Below are 17,111 nucleotides of genomic sequence, written 5' to 3' on the forward strand. Positions count from 1 at the left end.
CACACCGCACTCAATGAAAATTATCCATGTTTATGAAAATAAAGATCTGTATCCAAAAAAGATAGCGAAATGTCCACAATAAATTATAAACACCAGAACATCAGGGACTTTGATCCCAAGGCTTAGAAAACTGCCCAGCACCTAATAACAATATTAACTTTTGAACATTTCACCACGTGCCAGGCACAGTTCTGATAGGCTCCATGTTTCAACTTAAGGCTTACAGGCCACCAGTGAGTCTATAAAGTTTCAGTTTATATATGAGAACTGAAGCACGGGGTTAGATAATCTTCCCAGACAACACAAGTTAGTAGCAGATGGGTTAAACTCAGGCCGCGCATGTCTAGAATATGCACGCTTACATGCTTGTTGAAAAAACCGTGTTGATTAGGATCAAACTAGTTTTAGAAAATAGAAGTTAAAAAAGGCAATAGACTTTGGCCAATTATTTGGGTAAAACGTCAAATGTCAGATATGTCGAGGCATGGGTAGCCTTCTAAGGAGCCATGGCTATGGAAGGAAAAAGTTTGACTTAACAAATAGTAAAGTGAGAGAAATAATGAAACAGTAAAATAACAGGATCGTGATGGGGCAGAGGTGGCCTGCCTCGCGGGAGACGAGGGGACGACTCAGCAGGACAGAAGGGAGGGAAGCTCCAGATGCCAGGGCCCTCTTCCAGATGAAAGAACCTCCCATCCTAAGTGTCTGGCGTTCCAGGAACACCTTCGCTGGCTGAGCCGGCTCAGTGAAGCAGAGCGGCCAAGCCTTCAGCCCACCTCCCCAGCCGCTGAAAAACCGAGGACCGCGCAACGCAGCGGCTCCGCGCACGCGTAACAGGAGGAGACACCGCCCACACGCTAGACGCGCTGTGATTGGCCCCAGCTACCCCCCGACCGAAATTCCTATTGGTCCCAGGTGCCGAGCATGCGCACTTTGGACGTGGGCGCGTGTGTGGATTGGGAGGAGGTCGCGCTGTCCATGGGCTTCCCTGGCCTGCGCCGCCCGGGTGAGCGCTCCAGAGGCTGCGATCCCCGGGTCCCGACCGCCCGCCTAGCACTGGCCTGATGGGCAAGCGTCCTGGGGCTGGAAGGGCAGCCGGCTTGCCCGCGTGGTTCCCACGCCCCTCAGGCTCAGGGGGTCGCTGCGAGTGGTGGCTGCGCGCTCGGTCGTAGGGGGGACCCCAGGAGCTCGTCCCTGGAGCCCGCGTCGGCCTCTGCGCAGGGAAGCCCCTGGGCGGTGTGAGGCCTCTCCGCTTGCCGCGCCTTTGGCTCTAGGCGCTTCCCAGGCCCGGGGAAACCGCACGCGTGGACGCGGGGAACGGGGGACGTGACGGGGAGGGGCGCGCCCCGGGGACCCGGGGAACTGCCGAGCGTCCACCTGGCCGGAAGCCCCGCCCGCCGTCGCAAAGTCCCTGGGGCCCCTGCTGACAGGCGTGAGAAGGTGGTGCTGGGTTGTGGCCCTGTTGCAGGGATGAGGGGTTGATCTGGGAAGCCCTCAGGATGTATGTGGCTCCCACAACACCACGTTTCCGCAGAACTTGGTTATAATAACTATATTGCCTTCCATGTAGTACTTTTGGGGAGTTACTCATTTTAACAGATACTACGTGTTGAATGTTCTCTTGTTTGCCAGGTGCAGTTCTCATCTCTAGGGGTGGAGACTTGAAGAAGATATATTCCGTTATTTTCTTTTTTAATGTGTGAGCTAACAATGATTTTATCCTTTGCCGCCTTTTTTTTTTCCTCTCAAATTTATTTATTTATTTTTTATTATTATACTTTAAGTTCTAGGGTACATGTGCACAACGTGCAGGTTTGTTACATATGTATAAATGTGCTGTATTGGTGTGCTGCACCCGTTAACTCGTCATTTACATTAGGTATATCTCCTAATGCTATCCCTCCCACTTCTTCCCACCCCATGACAGGCCCCGGTGTGTGATGTTCCCCACCCTATGTCCAAGTGTTCTCATTGTTCAATTCCCACCTATGAGTGAGAACATGCGGTGTTTGATTTTCTGTCCTTGCGATAGTTTGCTCAGAATGATGGTTTCCAGCTTCATCCATGTCCCTACAAAGGACTTGACCTCATCCTTTTTTATAGCTGCATAGTATTCCATGGTGTATATGTACCACATTTTCTTAATCCAGTCTGTCACTGATGGACATTTGGGTTGATTCCAAGTATTTGCTATTGTGAATAGTGCCGCAATAAACATACGTGTGCATGTGTCTTTATAGCAGCATGATTTATAATTCTTTGAGTGTATGCCCAGTAATGGGATGGCTGGGTCAAATGGTATTTCTAGTTCTAAATCCTGGAGGAATTGCCACACTGTCTTCAACAATGGTTGAACTAGTTTACAGTCCCACCAACAGTGTAAAAGCATTCCTATTTCTCCACATCCTCTCCAGCACCTGTTGTTTCCTGACTTTTTAATGATTGCCATTCTAACTGGTGTGAGATGGTATCTCATTGTGGTTTTGATTTGCATTTCTCTGATGGCCAGTGATGATGAGCATTTTTTCATGTGTCTGTTGGCTGTATGAATGTCTTCTTTTGAGAGTGTCTGTTCATATCCTTTGCCCACTTTTTGATGGAGTTGTTTGAGTTTTTCTTGTAAATTTGTTGAAGTTCTTTGTAGATTCTGGATATTAGACCTTTGTCAGATGGATAGATTGTAAAAACTTTCTCCCATTCTATAGGTTGCCTGTTCACTCTGATGGTAGTTTCTTTTGCTGTGCACAAGCTCTTTAGTTTAATTAGATCCCATTTTTCAATTTTGACTTTTGTTGCCATTGCTTTTGGTGTTTTAGTCATAAAGTCCTTGCCCATGCCTATGGCCTGAATGGTATTGCTTAGGTTTTCTTCTAGGGTTTTTATGGTTTTAGGTATAACATTTAAGTATTTAATCCATCTTGAATTAATTTTTGTATAAGGTGTAAGGAAGGGATCCAGTTTCAGCTTTCTACATATGACTAGCCAATTTTCCCAGCACCATTGATTAAATAGGGAATCCTGTCCCCATTTGTTGTTTTTCTCAGCTTTCTCAAAGATCAGGTGGTTGTAGATGTGTGGTATTATTTCTGGGGGCTCTATTCTGTTCCAATGTTCTACATCTCTGTTTTGGTACCAGTACCATGCTGTTTTGGTTACTGTAGCCTTGTAGTACAATTTGAAGTCAGGTAGCGTGATGCCTCCAGCTTTATTCTTTTGGCTTAGGATTATCTTGGCAATGTGGGCTCTTTTTTGGTTCCATATGAACTTTAAAGTAGTTTTTTCCAATTCTGTGAAGAAAGTCATTGGTAGTTTGATGGGGATGGCATTGAATCTATAAATTACCTTGGGCAGTATAGCCATTTTCACAGTATTGATTCTTCCTATCCATGAGCATGGAATGTTCTTCCATTTGTGTCCCATTTTATTTCATTGAGCGGTGGTTTGTAGTTCTCCTTGAAGAGGTCCTTCATATCCCTTGTAAGTTGGATTCCTAGGTATTTTTATTCTCGTAGAAGCAATTGTGAATGGGAGTTCACTCCTGATTTGGCTCTGTTTGTCTGTTATTGTTGTATAGGAATGCTTGTGATTTTTGCACATTGATTTTGTATCCTGAGACTTTGCTGAAGTTGCTTATCAACTTAAGGAGATTTTGGGCTGAAACAATGGGGTTTCCTAAATATTATAATCATGTTATCTACAAACAGGGACAATTTGACTTCCTCTTTTCCTAATTGAATACCGTTTATTTCTTTCTCTTGCCTGATTGCCCTGGCCAGAACTTCCAACACTATGTTGAATAGGAGTGGTGAGAGAGGACATCCCTGTCTTGTGCCAGTTTTCAAAGGGAATGCTTCCAGTTTTTTCCTATTCAGTATTATATTGGCTGTGGGTTTGTCATAAATAGCTCTTATTATTTTGAGATACATCCCATCAATACCTAGTTTGTTGAGAGTTTTCAGCCTTTGCCTTCTTAAAGGTTTAATTTGCCCTTAGGTGGACAGAGAAGCATAAAGTTAATTTTAACTACTAGTTGGTTGCAGTTCAAAAGCCTTATGTGTGGTTTGAGTTTCAGCTTAGATCTTTCCTTACATGTCTTTCCTGACAGCTCCTCAGATTTAGATAGTGTGAGGATCAAAACTGTATGAAGGTGCTTTACTCTTGATAATCTGTGAACGTCAACTAGGATAATTTTGAGTGCATTTGAAATGTTTTTTGAACTCTTTGAGAGTCTAGGCAATTTCACTTGGGTTCTATGATTAATTTGCTAAGTATTAGGATTAAATCAAGAAACCTGCAGTTTTATTTGAATTGCCTTTGATTTTGTTTCTCAAAAAATGGGACAACAAAAATACCCACTTAGGACTACTGTTTCAGGCACTGTCTAATTGCATTTATCAGATCTTCTTGTATTCATTCCATGAGGAATCGAAGACCAGTTCAGTCAAGCAGCTGCCAAGGTTACATGTATAATAAAGGGCACATTCCCAGATCAAGCCCATGTAGACTGATTCTAGATTCTGATTTTGAACTGCTCTATTTCTGAATTGGAGTTTAACTTCTCTGTTACCCCTAGATTAATGGTGAGTGTTTTCTCTCTCTCACCCGAGTTAATTCCACTAACTCTAATCAGAACCCTAATTTAGCGTATTTCCAGTAGAGTTATCCTACTCTAGAGTTTTTGTGCTATGTCTTAACTGTATGTTATAAATGAAGGGACATATTCCTCTGTAACATATGGGTGTATTGTATAATCTTTGAACAGGCAAAGGCATTCCAGAGAAAAGATAGATGAATTTCATATATTTGTATTAAAGCAATTCATTTTATTAAAACATAGATAAATAGTGGATTATTTAGGCAAGTTGCAGTCTATGTAGGTTAACCACTAAGCTATGCTTCCTGTCTTTGCATGCATGTGTGTATACGTGTGTTTTTCCTAAAGATGTATCGAGGCTTAGTACTTTCAGGATGAGTTTAGTCCTGCACTGTGCCTTGAAAGATGAAGGGAAGGAGTTAGAGACAAAGATAAATTAACTGGTTAGCAGGATCCAGGTCCAAGTCCTTAGATGCCTATTAAAGAGTTCAGGCTTCACCCTGGCGGGAAGTAGGAAGATTTTTGAAAGACTGAGTACTAGAAGGACGTGATCAGGTTTGCAACTTAGAATTATCACTGTGGCTGCAGACATAAGAGTAGATGAGAAGGGTGGGTAGAAAGGTTAGGAAACTACGTTTTCCAAAGAAAAACATGGAAAGAACTGAAAGGGTGATCCTTGGAGTCAGAGCCAGGTAGAGAGTTTAGGACTTAAGGAGGATTTGGTAAGAGATTTATTGTGAATCCTACATCCTAAAATTTTAATTTTTTTTTCTTTTCTAGAGATGATAAATAGCCAAAGATGTCAGTGGCACTCATGGACATAGTAAGCATAGTAGGAGCTGAAAAACTAGAAACAATGAAAATGTCAACTATTTTGACCTAAAAGAAGCAGTGTCTTCGGAACATTTGGTCATAAAACCAGAAATTAAATGATGAGAAAACATTTTTCTGAAGCTTATACTTTCACATTTACTAGAGAGCATATTTGTATGGATGGTGTTGGGTAAACACTCAACAAAAGTTTCTTTAAAAAGAAGAAACCATCCTGGTTTGATGTTACATAATCACCAGTTACCCACTGCTCCCTTCCCTCCCCAAACTGCCCTGTTGCTTGCAGGCTCACCTGAGCTGAGAGGCAGCCCTCACTCCCCATTGGCACCTCACTGGGGCCTTCTTTATACCCTGGAGAACTTCACAGGGAATCTGTATCTGTAACACAAAGGCTTCCTGGTCCAGATGTAGATACTAGGTCTGACTGGATATTTAAGTCCTGTGGACTTACTCTGCCAAAATTATTTAATCATGTAAAAATAATTTATAATTCTTATAAAGTATCCCATTCATAAAATAATGAATGTTGGGGTTATTGCATTTACTTGCACATGTACAGTATACAAGATTATACATTAATAATAATGTTTTCAAATAGTTATTGTCAAAGCTGTTTTTCTTATGTTTATGAAAGTGCTTATAAAATTAATGTTTTATGAGGCTAGAGATGTATATTTTGTAATTTCATTCTGATATTTGTTAATACTCTCTTCCACTGCTGGGTTTGGTTGAGAAGATTGGCATTGTCTAATTTCAAGCTTTTTGAGTGTGTACTCTTTCATGGCAAGTACGAAATAACTAGTAAAAAATATACAAATATGCTTAACAATCAGTAGACTTTCTCACATTGATTACTTACAACAGCTTTAGGTGGGGTGAATCAGATGCCTGTATTACAGAAGCATCTAATGCAAAGCAAAATCAAATGACTTGTATGAGCGCACAGAGGTAGGTGTGGAAGAAAGTGAAACACTATTTTAGGTTTTAGTTACACTCTGCTGTGGTGTGCTGCCTCGTATTTGCATTAACCTGCAAATACTGGGGTTATGAATTGTTTCTAAGTCTATTATTAAAAATAGCCTTGCTTCATTTCTTCCTAAAATGGAGACAAACGTGTATAGTGTCTATCTTACCAGTATGTGTAAGAATAATATCTTAATGTGTGTAACATGTTTATAGGAACCTGTATTTCAAAGAGCTATTTTTGCAAGTGAGACTAACCTTCTAAGAAACTTTTTTATTCAAACTTTTTTCTCCATTTATAACTGTTCTATTATTTCTTAATGTTCAGAACCCTTTTCATTATCTGTAAGGCTAAGTTTTAGGTAAGTTATGAGAAAATAATAATAATATATGGAAAAGGAATGAATGAGGAGTCAAGATGTCTGTCAATCAAGAATGAGTATGTCAGTCCTTGTATTATGATTTTACCTGGGAGGTGATAATTATTGGATGATGTAATGTAAGGGCAGTGATACTACATAGTATGTAACACTGTTAAAATCACTGAGGTAAGATATTACTTGAACTAAGCACAGAAATAGAGACAGATTTTTAATGCATTTAATTATCAAAATATCTAAATTGAAGATTTGGTGTGGCTGTTCACTGGAAACAAATGGCAGACAAACAGAATATTTCTTGGAGTCATAAATGACATCATACTGTTTCCAACTTTCTGTGTAGCTTCTTTCTTCAGTTGGTCTTTGCTTAGATTTCCCTCTGTCAGAGAAGACTTCCCTGGACATCAGTGACAGTTATTGATTGCTCATGCTATGAGCTCTTCCCATTTCTCAGCCCGCTTGCAGTAGGTGAGGCCATGATACTAGTTATAGCTGATTGCTTAAAGACTTTAAGGCTCCATATGTGACTTTCCAGCTCTTGTCCACTGCTACTGCAGCTCTGGCAGGACTACGGAGGTGCCCTGTGTTTCAGATAGGGCAGCCTCCATCCGCTCTGTGTCCTGAATGACTAGAGCACAACCACTGGTGACCTGTGGTGGACACAGAATGTGGGTAAGAAATAAACTTATGCTACACCACTGGGGTTCAGGGGCTAACTTGTTACCACAGCATAGTCAACCTTTTCTAGCACCCCATTCTGTCTAAATTTTGCAGTCCTACCCCACTCCATGCCTCCCCAACCCTTCACTCTGCTTAGTTTCTTTGTAGCACTGGTCACCGCATGACCTGTCTTTGTTTTACTTTCTCACATCACTTCTCCCTGCCTCCATGCACATACACAAAAATTTAAACTCCATGCCTGGCCAAAATAAATGTTTGGTAAATAAATTCTGCCAGTTCTGTTTGCAATTTCTCAGAAGCAAGGAAAGAAATCCTATATAAAGTGGATCTGTGCTTTGGCAATTTTCATTTAGGGTAATTGCCCTTTTTAAAAATGGCTGTGCATTTTTTATGATGAATATAAAGTATTTAGTGGAAATATTTTTTATTAAAATTGTTGAGCTTGTGGAATGACTCTAGCAGCCTGTGTGAAAGAAACACTATGCTAGAGGGTCATCTTTCTGCCACGTGTAATCGTTACATTTAGCTCTAGTTCTCCATGGGAGATCCATGCAGAGATGTGAAAATGGGACGTGTCTTCCTTCTTGAAAGTTGCTCCAGGTTTTGGCTTCAGGTGCCTCCTGTTTTCTGCCCTCCCTTTTCCCTGGGAGTTCCTTCTGTTTACTTTCATGAGGACTCTGGGCATAAAACATATTTGTATACCTGGGTGTGTGGGAAGGAATTGAAGGCAAAGGTAGCAGTCATTTCAGGCTGAAGATGTTAAGTAGTCATCTAGCACTTGGTTTTTGTAGAACCTCCTGTGGCAATCTCCACAGTGTCGTATTGGAAAGAAATCTTGTGTAAGAACTGGTCTAAGGGCCACTGACCGCGAATGATGGATGTGGTGACAGCATGGCCATTTTAGAGACAGGCAGACCAGATATTGGTTACTTTGATTTTAGTTGACAAAGTTTACTTGCTTTTAAGTTTTGAAACAATACAGCAGTGTGAACTTCAAGTTGTAAACTTTCATTTAGAAAGTTCAAAATTTAGTTCAAATATAAAATATTCTGAATTTGAATAAAAACTTTAAAACTCATTCTTCCTTTTCAGTTGTTTTAAACACAAATGAATAAAGAATATGATTATCACCAATTATTACATGTTTATATTTCTGTTGTATACTGAAGGGAGTGGTAAAATGAATGCTGGAGGAGGATTTTGGTTGAGAAATTGGGAAGAGGATGAAGTAGCAACTAAGACTGAAACGAATGGCCAGTTAGGAAACTCAAGAATATTAAACAGTAGGGAACAATAAAGTGTTTCAAAAAGAACTTAAGGTGCAACTGAGTCTATTACAATTGATAGGTCAAGTAGGAGGAGAACAGAAGTATCCATAGAATTTGACAGCATTCAGGTCATGGAGACTGAGGAGTGATTTTTGTGAAGTGGTAGGCACAAAAACCTGACATGGGTGGTTGTAAGAGGAATCAAGGAGAATGAGAATCCATGATTATTAGGGGTATTTCAGTTCAAGACATATTGAGGCTGGGCGTGGTGGCTCACACCTGTAATCTCAGCATTTTGGGAGGCCAAGGAGAGCAGATCACTCCAGCCCAGGAGTCAAGTCTAACCTAGGCAACGTGGTGAAACCTGGTCTCCACAGAAAGTTCAAAAATTAGCCAGGTGTGTAATGTAGTCCCAGCTACTTGGGAGGCTGAGGTGGGAGGATTGTTTGAACCCAGGAGGTCGAGCAAGCATGCAGTGAGCCATGATCTTGCCACGTACTCCAGCCTAGAAGATAAAGCGAGACCCTGTGTTAAAAAAAAGAAAAAAGACATTGAAAAGTAAAGTAAAAAAATCTGTTTAAAGTTAGAGAGCTAGATAAGAGAATAATGAAATAAAGCCAGTAGAAGGAAATAAATGAGAAAAAAACAGGCAATGACATAATAGAAAAATTTTAAAAAATAATAAACCTAAATCTATTATTGAAATGACTGATAAAAACTGAGGGAAAAGAGCAGAAATAGACATCATGATAAAAAAAGGGGGACATAACTATAGGTACAATAATTTTTAAAGAATCTGAAATAACATGCACTGCTTTCTGTGACCTCTTGGCTCTCAGCATCCATTTCTACATCATCATGATGAGGGGAAAATCAGGGTCTAGAGTCACAAAATAGGAACTGTGGCTTCTCAGAGGGGCAGTAGAGCATAGTGGTTTAAAAGCATAGACTCTGGTGTCAGACCACATGGGTTTGAAAACGTCCTGACCCTTATTGGTTGTGACTTGGCTAATACCTCAGTTTCTCATCTTTAAATGAGGATAATGGGAGTCCTTATGGCGTTATGTGAAAAAACAAGTCAGTTTGTGAAGAAGCACTTAGAATAGCTCCTAACATAAAGTGAACACTGTCTCGTGTGGGTATAATTGAGTACAAAAATTTGTTTCATATATATGTGTGTGTGTGTGTGTATATGGTTTTTTTGTTTGTTTGTTTGTTTGTTTTTGAGACGGAGTCTCGCTCTGTCACCCAGGCTGGAGTGCAGTGGTGCAATCTCAGCTCACTGCAAGCTCTGCCTCCCGGGTTCACGCCATTCTCCTGCCTCAGCCTCCTAAGTAGCTAGGACTACAGGTGCCCGCCACCACGCCTGGCTAATTTTTTTTTGTATTTTTAATAGAGATGGGGTTTCACCATGTTAGCCAGGATGGTCTTGATTTCCTGACCTCGTAATCCACCTGCCTCAGCCTCCCAAAGTGCTGGGATTACAGGCATGAGGCACCGCAACTGGCCTGTTACATAATTTTTAACTCTACTGACTGAAATGTATTATACCCCCTTCTTTAAAATGCAGCCAAGATAAATTAGGATCATTAGTGGCAACTTTATTTTGATTCTGAGGTATTAGTAAATCCTTTATTTTATAATTTTAAGCATTAAGTGAGCATTTGTAAACTTGAAAGGTTTAAGCTAGATCTACTCCTATCCAGAGCTAAATGAGTAGAAAATCAATACCCCAAGTTACCTGCTGACAGCCTAGTCACTCCCTTGTGTCCAGGGCCAGGTGTTCCTAAGTGCCTTCTGTTCTGAGTGATCCAGATTAGTCTAGGAAGCCTGTAAGTTGTTCTCTTGGTGCAATTTTGCTTAGAGTACCTACGTATCAAAGTGGCTTATTACCTCGAAACCCTAAAATCCTAATTTTAGTATGTTTAAAATACTTCAGCTGACATGATAAACTTTCCCCATCTGCAGAGGACATTAACTCAATTGCTAATAAAAGACTTATATATGATGTTTTAAAATTATTTTTCCACATTTTTATCTCTGTTAAATGCTGACCTTTTTCATTTTAAATATTACTGGCTGATACTTAAAGGAAATCCAAATACTGTCTTTGACAACCCTTAGATATTCATGGCTAGAGCTTATGAATCATGGTTTTCTTGAGTTAGGAAACGTTACTATTAAAATAATTTTTCAGAGTGAGAGAATGCTAACGTAGATTAGTTTATTTATGTCTAAACAACCTAACTTTAGCATTTATTGTTTTCTGTTTGTGTGTGTATAATCTATCATTGTTATCAGAGACATAGCCAAAGAGGTGAAGATCCAGCTCACATGCTGTAAGGGGGTACAGCTACTCATGTGTCCTTCATCTGCAGAGTTTAGCAGAGGTCCTTATTAAGCGAGCTAAAAGTACTCACACAGGTGCTAAACACTGTGCCCAATATTTGTGTTGAAAGCAAACAAAAACAGCCCCTGACATCCAGAACTGATCTGACATTCACATTTAGACCTCAGTACAAGCTAGTCTGATGTTCATGGCCAGACCCTTGTGTTCTGCCCTTGGGCATGTACAGTCTCACAGAATGTCAGAAGTGCAGTCTGGAATCATAATAAAATGAGACAATAACAAGATCACTCTGCAACACAAAATTCTAAACATTCCCGTCACCAAATGAGTGCCTGCTACTGTACCAGTTATAGCTGTATCTTCATGCTAGTCTGTCCTCCCTATGGATAAGATTTATTGAGATACCCAATTATAGGTTCACTCAGAAATCTGTAATTTCTGACACCCTCCAATCTAGAGCAAGCCCCCACTTCCTTAGATGCTCTGCCAATTTGCCCAACCAAAGCCCAGTTCCTGTAAGAAGCTCTTAATAACACCGTCTTATTGAGACATCTCTTGGTTCCCTATGCTGTGTCTTCTCACTAATTGCAAGGAGGAATAAACCCAACCTGTTTATAGGTCTGTTCCAGTGGGCTTTGGGTAAAGGGTGTTGATGATGTATATTGTCTATTAAATCCTCAAGGCAATTCCATGACTTAGTTCTGTCAATTGAGAAAAATGATGACACAAATCTCAGTCATTTTAGGAGATTTATTTGCCAAAGTTAAGGATACGTCTGCGAGACAGGTCTATGCCCTTCTCCACAGATGATTTTGAGGGCTCCAAATTTAAAAAGGAAAGGGTGGGAAATTGAGATGTACACAATTTTCATGTAAGAGGGGCATAGAGAAAAATAGTTAATCATGCCTTTGGCTCAGCGAATCTGCATTTTTTACATAAGATGACAGAAACAAATGGGGCAGAGGAAAAATATAGGGAATCTGCATTTTACATAAGATAAACAGACAAAATGGGGAAGGGGAATAATCAGATAGACATTTATGTCTGGTGGGCCAGGGTAACTGCACCTGTAAAGATAAGCTGTCAATTAACATTCTCATGAAATTTTAACAGGCCACTAGGAATTTCCTTGTGGGCAAAATATGAGGAGGCATGTAGCTTTTCATCTTGTAGCCATCTTATTTAAAACCAAAACGGGGATGTGGGTTTGTGTGACCTAATTCCCAGCTTGACTTTTTCCTTTGGCTAAATGAGTTTAGGATCCCAAAATTTAATTTCCTTTCACGGTTCTCATTATTCTCATTCTCCAGGTGAGGAAGCTGAAATTCAGAAAGCTTAAGTACCTTGCCTAAGTTGATGTGGATGATAAATGGCACATCCAGGCTTCAGAATTAGGTCTGTTGTGCTCCCAATCCTATGCTCTTTAAAATTCAAGTTTTCAAATTGCCATAATATTTTATACAGGCCAAAAATGAAATGTAACATGCATTTAAGTTATGATACATATTAAAATGAACACACATGAATTTGCTGCCCAACTTAGGAACAGGCAGGAATTTTAGATCTATCATTGTATATTTCTTAAGGCTTTAAAAAATCCTATCCTATCTTTTTTATCTTATTTCCCAGAGCAAATCAGTTACCTATGTATTATGGTTATCATTGCCTTCCATTTTTTTCTTTATTTTGTAAAATTTTGAAGGCAACTCAAATTTACAGAACAAAAATGCAGGTATAAAGTAACTTTTTCTTTTGTTTTTTTCTTTTTTATCTCTTAAGAAATAACTTTTTCTAGACCATTTTCAAGTAAGTTGCAGACCTGATGCCCTGATCACCCCCAAATATTTAGTATTTTCTACTAATAAGAACATTCTTCTGCTTAACGGCAATGCACAATCAAAATCATGAAATTAATGTTGATGCATAATTATCATACAATCCTTGATCTCCATTCATGTTTTACAGATTGTTCTCATAATGCCCTTCATATAAAGTAGAAGAGATCAGTTTAGAATCATACATTAGTTGTCAACTAATCAATCAGCTAATCATCATAGAATCAATACTTAGTTGTCATGTCTCTTCCAGTGCTTGTGGTGTACATTTTGATCACCTGATTAAGGTGGTGTCCTCCAGATTACTCTGCTATAAAGTTGTTTTATTTTCCTTTGTAATGAACAGGTATTTTGTGGAGAAGGTCTTTAAAACTACGCATGTAGTATGTTCCTCATGAAACTTTACGTTAGTTGTTCATATCAATAAGACTCATGGTGGTTTATTTCATTCATTGGATTATAACCCATCACTATCATATATTTTGATGCTCAAATTCTTCCAGATTTAGCCCATGGGAGACTATTCATGTACTCTTGTTTCTTTTAGTGAAGAATATTTTAAATCAAAATCTTGGCTGTAAGTGTGCTTACAGTTATTGGAGTGCCCTTGCTCTCATCTGAATGCATAGAGCAAGAGAATGTAGAAAACCCTCTTTTTGATGCTCAGGCTCTGATACACCAACCCCATCCATGCCCACATCCATCTTGGGTTCTGACATTCCACACCAACTGATCATGGTCAGGCTTCTGACTTTGCTCAATCTTTGACAGTCATCCTTCCTTTGCATGGACATCTTCCCACCCACCTCAAGCTTTGACCCAAGTACAGCTGCTCCTTCTCATGGACATGCTCCTCACACCCTGTGGGCCCTGTCCTCCTATTGCCAGCTTAGATGATTTTCAGGAACGGACTTCTTACACTGGGCTTACCTATGAGATCATGCTTCTCTCCACAGGAATCCTCCATGCTTGTGCGTGTAATAGTTACCTAATTTGTTTTTACTGATGAATATTTTTCGAGGTATAAGTATGTCCAAATTTAAATGTCCATTTTTTGAAGATGCATATTCAGCTTGTTTCCAATGCATCCCTTTATGGACAACACTTCTTCATATGTACATTTGTATACATGTCTTCAGTATTCATACATATTCCTGTAGTGTGTCTCTAAGGACAGAATTGCTGGACCATAAGGTATACTGATGTTTCATTTATATTACAAGATAACATTATAATTTTTAAAAGCACATCTATTAACTTACTTCAGCCAGCATAAGCATATTGATACCTATGGTCACTAATATCTTGACATTTTCAGATGTTTTGTTTTCCAAACTAATGGTGGTAAGGTATCTAACTGTGGGTTTAATTAGCATTCTTGGTTACTAAAGTTGTAAGTTTTAGCATTTTTTTCTACATTATGATAGGAAAATCATTTTTATCTCTTCAAAAATATCTTACCCATTATTGGTTCTTTGTTCTTCAATATACAACAAAAAAGTAGCTCATCAAGTTGTTCAAAAAACAGTTTTGGGATTTTGATTGGTGTTTTATTGAACGAATGAATCTTTTTTCCTTTTTTTTTTTTTTTTTTAGAAATGAAAGCTTTATCATTTTTCAGCTTTCTGTCCTTAAGCAAGTTATAGCTTCCCATTTATATAGATCTTTCTAAATATCTTTCAGTACAATTTTACATGTTTTTACATAGGCTATATATATATTTGTTAATTTATTCCTAGATATAACATCTCTTCCTGTTTTAAAATTATATCTTTTGAAAAGTTCCATGTTCTAAATTATATTTACTAATGTATGTAAATGTGATTGGCTTTTCTGTATTGCTATTGTATATTTATTAAATTTGAAACACTTGCTCATGAATTCTAATACTTTACCTGCAGATTACTTAGATTTGATCTATAGAAAATCATATTGTCTGAAAATATGAGTTGTATTTCTTGATTTCCAATCTTCATGTATACATTGTCTTTATTTTTTTAAATTTTACAAAACTGTGTAGTACCTCTGGTATAACATTGACTGTAAGTGCTAACAGTAATTATGTAAATCTTATTTCTGATTTAAAGGATATTTATAATGCTATACTCATTGTATTATATCATTTTCACACTCTATAAAGAACTGCCAGGGACTGTGTAATGTATAAAGGAAAGAGGATTAATTGACTCACAGTTCCACAGGGATAGGGAGGCCTCGGGAAACTATAATAACGCTGGAAGGGAAGCAAACAGATCCTTCTTCACATGGTGGCAGGAAGGAGAAGTGCCAAGCAAATGGGGGAAAAGTCTCTTATAAAACCATCAGATCTCATGAGAACTCACTATCACAAGAACAGAATGGGGGTAAACACTCCCATGATTTAATTACCTCCCACCGAGTCCCTTCCACAAATGTGGGGATTATGGGAACTGTAATTCAAGATTAAATTTGGGTGGGCACATAGCTGAACCACATTCGACCCCTGACCACTCCCCAACCTCATGTCCTCACATTTGAAAACACAATCATGCATTTCCAACAGTCCCACCAAGGTCTTAAATCCTTCCAGCAGTAACCCAAGAGTCTAAGTCCAAAGTCTCATCTGAGACAAGGCAAGTCCCTTTTGCCTATGAACCTGTAAAGTCGAAAGCAAGTTAGTCACCTCCTAGATACAGTGGGGATACAGGCATTGGGTAAATGCACCCATTCCAAATGAGAGAAATTTGCCAAAACAAGCTACAGGCCACATGCAGGTCAGAAATCCAGTAGGGCTGTCATTAAACCTTAATGTTCCAAAATGATCTCCTTTAACTCCATATCTCACATCCAGGTTATGTTGATACAAGAGGGAATCACGTATCCTTGGGCAACTCCAACTCTGTATCTTTGCATGGTACAGCCCTGCTCTTGGCTGCTTTCACTGGCTGGCCTTGAGTGCCTGCGGCTTTTTCAGGTGCATGGTGCAAGCTGTTGGTGGATCTACCATTATGGGGTATGGAGGATAGTGGCTGTCTTCTCACAGCTCTACTGAGTATGCCCCAGTGGGGACTGTGTGGCTCCAACTACACATTTCTCTTCTGCACTGCCTTAGCAGATGGTCTCCATGAGGGCTCCATCACTGCAACAAACTTCTGTCTGGACATCCAAGCATTTCCATACATCATCTAAAATCTAGGCAGAGGTTCCCAAACATCAGTTCTTGACTTCTGTGCACCTGTAGGCCCAAAATCACCTAAAAGCTGCCAAGGCTTGGGGCTTGCACCCTCTGAAGCAATGGCCTGAGTTGTACATTGACTGCTTTTAACCATGGCTGGAGTTGAAGCAGGGCACCATGTCCCAAGGCTAAGCCTGGAAGGGGCCCTGGGCCCAGCCGATGAAACCAATTTTTCTTCCTAGGCTTCCTGGCCTGTGATGGGAGTGACTGCTGTGAAGGTCTCTGACATGCGCTGGAGACATTTTACCCATCGTTTTGATGATTAACATTTGACTCCTCATTACTTATGCAAATTTCTGCAGTGAGCTTGAATTTCTTCTCAGAAAATGAGTGTTTCTTTTCTATTGCATTGTCAGGCTGGAATTTTCCAAACTTTTTTGTTCTGCTACCTTTTGAATGCTTTGCCACTTAGTGATTTCTTCTGCCAGATACACTGAATCATCTCTCTCAAGTTCAAAATTCCACAGATCTCTAGGTCAGGAGCAAAATACTGCCAGTCTCTTTGCTAAAGCATAGCAAGAATCACCTATATGCTAGTTCCCAACAAGTTCCTCATCTCCAACTGAGACCACCTTAGCCTGGACTTCATTATTCGTATCCCTATCAGCATTTTGTTCAAAGCCATTCAACAAGTCTCTAGGAAGTTCCAAACTTTCCCACATCTTTCTGTCTTCTGAGCACTCCAAGACTCTAGAAAATTTCAAACTTTCTCACATTTTCCTGTCTTCTTCAGAGTCCCACAAACTGTTTCGATTTCTAACTCTTATGCAGTTCCAAAGTCAGATACCCACATTTTTGGGTATCTGTATAGCAGCACCCCACTCTCTGAGGTATCAATTTACTGTATTAAGCTGTTCTCACACTCCTATTAAAAAAAACTGCCAGAGACTGGGTAATTTACAAAGGAAAGAGATTTAGCTGACTCAGTTCCACAGGGCTGATGCAGTCTCAGGAACTTACAATTATGGTGGAAGGGGAAGTAAACATGTCCTTCA

At 39.6% G+C, this 17,111-nt stretch overlaps 1 long non-coding RNA gene across 2 annotated transcripts in view; it reads left to right on the forward strand.

The window, feature by feature from the left end:
• Nucleotides 1-906: 906 nt before the first annotated feature.
• Nucleotides 907-17,111, forward strand: part of LOC101009192 — a 32,833-nt gene continuing 16,628 nt past the window's right edge. For both annotated transcript variants that reach the window (XR_001903224.2, XR_001903225.2), the window contains exon 1: nt 907-1,006. This is a non-coding gene — a long non-coding RNA (uncharacterized LOC101009192). The remainder of the gene's footprint in view (nt 1,007-17,111) is intronic.

The sequence above is a fragment of the Papio anubis genome, chromosome 5 (genome assembly GCF_008728515.1).
Source record: "Papio anubis isolate 15944 chromosome 5, Panubis1.0, whole genome shotgun sequence".
Taxonomy (NCBI): domain Eukaryota; kingdom Metazoa; phylum Chordata; class Mammalia; order Primates; family Cercopithecidae; genus Papio; species Papio anubis.